Source organism: Echinops telfairi, unplaced genomic scaffold (genome assembly GCF_000313985.2).
Source record: "Echinops telfairi isolate 266 unplaced genomic scaffold, ASM31398v2 ScPeMD7_9;HRSCAF=40, whole genome shotgun sequence".
Taxonomy (NCBI): domain Eukaryota; kingdom Metazoa; phylum Chordata; class Mammalia; order Afrosoricida; family Tenrecidae; genus Echinops; species Echinops telfairi.
The window spans coordinates 33,960,943-33,966,083 of NW_022103906.1; positions in this window are offsets into that span (position 1 = coordinate 33,960,943).

The window sequence follows — 5,141 nt, forward strand, 5'->3', positions numbered from 1 at the left end:
TGGAATTAGTGCTGTCTTTCATTCCACTTGTTCAACAAGTATCAGAGCTGTGAGCAATCGAAGCACGATGGAACGCTTTCACAAAGGCAGGGGAAGAACATTCACGCTGCTACGGAAACCCAGATGAGCAGGCATTCGTCTTTGATACGGTGTTGGGGGAGTGGAGGAGGTCAAGAAGGAGGGAATCTTTCAAGGACAGAGCTAGAAAACTGCAGATAAGAAGCAAAGGGGGCAGGGTGTAAAAGGGAGTTGGCGTCAAGGAATTCAAGAAGGAAAAGAATGTTTTGAAACTGAGTGTACAATACTGCTTGATGTGACTGTGCTATGGAATGATAGGATATCTGTATTAACTCCCAATAAAGTGGTTTTTCAAAAGCAATAATAATAAGAACCACCACAAGGAAGCAACCGGGGAGAGAACAAACGCCAAGCCGTCTGTAGCAAAGTCGGTATAACTTGTCTACATTTCCTAACAACTTAAGAATTTGTTGAGCAAAATATGAGCATACATCTAAATCCACTAAGCTCTATTCTTGGCAAATACTGCCAGATTGATGATACAACCAAGGCTGCCGCCAGCTCTGAGGCCCCTAGGGGAAGCACCGACCCACAGGAACCTACAGCACTAAGTGACAACTAGCTTTCGGTGACTCGATGGCGCCCTAACAGAATGTTGTCCACCCCTTATCCTCTCTCAAGAGCCATCTGGCCCTGAGGTGAGTTTACCAAGATACAGTGCGAGATTTTGTGGTACGATTTCTCCAGCATCCTGACCACAGAATGTGGTCTTTCCACTTATCCACATACCCTTCGACCCTTAGCCACTCTCTTGACGATTTAAATCCAAGTCTCTAAGATGAACCCTAATGACAGCTTACATAAACAAAGCCCTTCTAGCAGTTTCAAGTCATTTCATTTGACCCTTACAATGATGCTCTCAGGTAGGAAAGAGCAGGCTCATGCTGTCTCAATTTGCTGATAAGGTAGGCAGACGAAAAGACAAACTACCTGTCTGGCATCACACAGCGAATCAGTGTCAGAGCTGAAACAGGAACCCTGGTCTCCTTGCTTTGTGTGCTTGTTGCGCTGCATCAAACTGGAAGAACGCAGGGTGCCCTTCCAGGCACTCGGTAGCTTGGACACTATCAGTAGGATTCCTTCAGCTATGGAATTCCATCATCAGACCCCCTTCGGTCCGGTGCTGCTGCAGGCCTGGCAAGGTCACGGCTAGGAGCACAGACCTCCATCAGGGAAGAACTGCCATCGCCAACACAGGCTTAGGGCCACTCTACCTGCTTTTTGCTATTAGTTGGGGAGGAGTTGTACCTGCTTTTCTGCCCTCTCTTGGGGCTGCTGTCACAGAAGAGGCCTGGCGGTGAAAACACCCGACAATATCAAATGTGGTGACAGCACAGTCGAAACCTCGCCAGATCAGATGCAGGCATCCTTATCTATCGGCGGCAGTCACCGATGTCATTTAAACCGCCTGGAAACTACCTCAAGGAGTCCTGGCGGTGCTCTGAGTTAGGCATTGGGTTACTAGCTACACAGTTGAAGGTTCAAACCCACCAGCTTCCCTGAAAGAGAAAGATGAGGCTATCTACTCCTCTAAAGGTTGACAGTCTCAGAAACCCTACAGAGTCTGAACCGGCTCATCAGCATCCAACAACAACTTCATTTCATGTACTCTGGACATGTTGTCAGGAGAGACGAGTCCCTGGAGAAGGGCATCATGCTCGGTAAAGTGGAGACGCAGCAAAACTGGCCCCAGACAAGATGGATTGACACAGTGGCTGTGTCAATGGGCTCACACATAGTGAGCGTGGTACAAGGCTAGGCAGTGTGCCATTCTGCTGCACACAGAGTCACTATGAGTCGGAACCCACTCAGTGGCACCTAATAACAACAACAACAACAACAACAACAACAACAACCCAAACACACAAGTCAGGGGAGTTGCACTACATGTTTATACCAAAAAGTATAAGGTAAAGAGAAGCTTCTTTGTAGTCTTTTAAAAGCAAGGCCAGAGTTCATGTCCACTGTGAAATAATCTCTCAGCGTTCCAGGAAGAGTAACAGGGGTCCGAGCACTCTGCTTGGATGAGTAGCTGGGCTCAGTTGTTCCCTATCACAGAGGGGAGGTTTGCCAGGCCACCTAGCACTGACCGAACCTAGGCCTTCCACAGGACTGCCACGTGGCAGTGCCGCTGTCACAGAGGTGAGGGACTAACAAAGAGATCTTACGTTTGTACTTACTAAACCAGTCTCATGTAGGAGTCACTTTCTGAGCACCTCTCTTGTCCCAATGAACTACTGTGACTATGTTTATTGGCTTTTTAAGAGAGTTTACTCCAGTTCGCTACCCTGGGGTGTTCAAGAAACAGTTGTTGACCCACCTCCCTGGGGGACAGACAACAGAAAAGTGGGTGAAGGGAGACGTCAGACAGTGTAAGATATGACAAAATAATAATAATTTATAAATTATCAAGGGTTCATGAGGGAGGGGGGAGCCGGGAGGGAGGGGGGAAATGAGGGGCTGATACCAAGGGCTCAAGTAGAAAGCAAACGTTTTGAGAATGATGATGGCAACAAATGTACAAATGTGCTTGACACAAATGATGGATGTATGGATTGTGAAGAGTTGTATGAGCCCCCAATAAAATGATTTTTAAAAAAGAAAGAAAGAAACAGTTGTCGAGTGCAAAGATATAAAGGGAATCAGGCCAGTCTGTTGATACTAAGAGAAATCACCTGAGCATTATCCTTAATTCTTCCCACCAACCACAGTCACTGTCTTTGCGATAAGAACTCCCCTTGCTCGGTGTATACACATTTGGATTGCCTGCTAAACAACATCAGTGTCTGCACAGCTTGCTAAACTGGAACAGCGTCTTGTAAGACTGGGCGTTCCCGAGGCAGCACATTTTGTTTTCTTCTGCTGAACTTCTGCCTGTTAGCAGAGTGTTGTTGCATGCCAACAATTCCAAACTTGACAGAGGGCTGTAAAAAGCTTATGGAAAAATTTCATTATCTGGGCATTTCATTTTTCCATGGCCTTTGGAAGCTCCCGTATAGGGCAGGGAAGAACGGCCCCACATGAAGAACTGCCCCATATGAAGAACTGCCCCACATGAAGAACTGCCCCACATGTGATTCCGTTTGTATCTTTGCACTCCACAACTGTTTCTTTCTTTCTTTTTAATCATTTTATTGGGGGCTCATACAACTCTTTTCACAATCCATCCATCCATCCTTTGTGTCAAGCACATTTGTATATTTTCTAGGCTGTATTTTTTCCCCATACCATTTTATTAAGGCATAATCCAAACATCACACCACTCAATAATTCAGAAATATCAAGTAGGGTTGTACAACAGTTACCACAATCAGTTTCAAAATATTTTCTTCCTGCTTGTACGCCTTAACATTAGCTCCCCATTACACCTCGCCACCCTCCAGGAACCCTGAATCTGGTTATTGTCTCTGTAGACCTTCCCTGCATTTCATATACCACCAAACAGAAAAATACAGTCATTTTGTTCTGGTTCTCTCCCTCCCTCCAAATGAATGGACTCTGAAACACATCTCCTCAATAGTGCATCCTCAAAGGGCACACGTACAGTGATCACGCAACCCACAATTCCTTACACCAGCGGTTCTCAACCTGTGGGTCACGAGCCCTTTGGGGGTCAAATGACCCTTTCACAGGGGTCGCCTAATACATCCTGCATATCAGATATGCACATTACAATTCATAACAGTAGCAAAATGACAGTTACGAAGTAGCAATGAAAATAATTTTATGGTTGGGGGTCACCACAACATGAGGAACTGTATGGTATTAGGAAGGTTGAGAACCACTGTCTTAGACCATCCCGATCAATATCAAGGAGGCCACCTTGTTATCTCCTTACTACCTAGGAACTTCAAAAAGTTCGTGGAAAAATTCCATTTTTCTCTCTCTAATCCTTTTCCCCCTGAACTTCTTCAAGCACCCTCATGTATTTGTGGGATCTCAGGAGCTGGCTTGTCCACATTTTTACTTGATGAAATATTGTCACTAAGAAGTTGGAAAGAAAGTAATACGCCGGGAAAGAGGTCCAAGAAGACAGCCAAAATTCACTAGTAGGAGGGTGTGGGGAGAAGTGTTCACCGAGCAGAGAGACTAAAAGCACATACAGCTTCCCAGGCCCCCCTCCACTTTATTCTTCACTGTGGGAGCGAGGGGACTTCACCATCATAAGTCACGCGCTTGTGAGGGACGACCTTCCTGCATCTCTGAGAGAGAGAACCTGAGAAAAGAAGAAGCGAACACAGATCGGGATGCCGGCTCCTTACTTCCAGTGTTTCCTCAGAGCAGTCTGATGGCCCCAGTGCAGATGTCACGCAATACGGAGGGGGAGGGAGGATTATGTAATAAATGGCTAAAGGCTAATCAGTTGGAAGATCCAGTTAACCCTTACCTCAGAGCATCCACCCAGATCCATCCCAGATGGATTAGATGGCTAAATAATACAAATCAAACCATGGGGAGAAAACAATCTTGAAGCAACAGAATCTGTCGAAGCTCTGTTGGAAGGATGACTGTCCAAACTTAGAAGTAATTAAGCAAATTATACACACACTCAAATAAAAAGCACAGATTTGGCTACGTTAAAAAAAGAAGAAGCAAATCCGAATGTCAAAAGGCAAACAACAGGCGGGGGAAACAGCAGCAGCCAAAGGTTAGTGTTGTTGTTGCCTAAAGAACTCATGACACGTGGTAAGACAGTCAAACTCCAAAGGGAAGTCCACATTTAAAACTGCTACACCCAGCAGCTGATCCCTGTCTACACACGGGACATCAGGCTAAGCACTTTATTTACATGAACGCTCTCATTTACTACCCATCTCCAAGACCCCCAATTTCATGAGGGAGGTATTATTACTACTACTATTCCTATTACTACTACTATTATAGCTTTATATCATCATCAGGTCAAATTGGCTATATTTTCTTTTTCCCCCCCATCATTTTATTGAGGGCTCTTACAGCTCTTATAACATTCCATACATCAATTGTATCAAGCATATTTGTACATCTGTTGCCATCATCATTTCCAAGACATTTGTGCCTGAGCCCTTGATACAAGCTCCTCT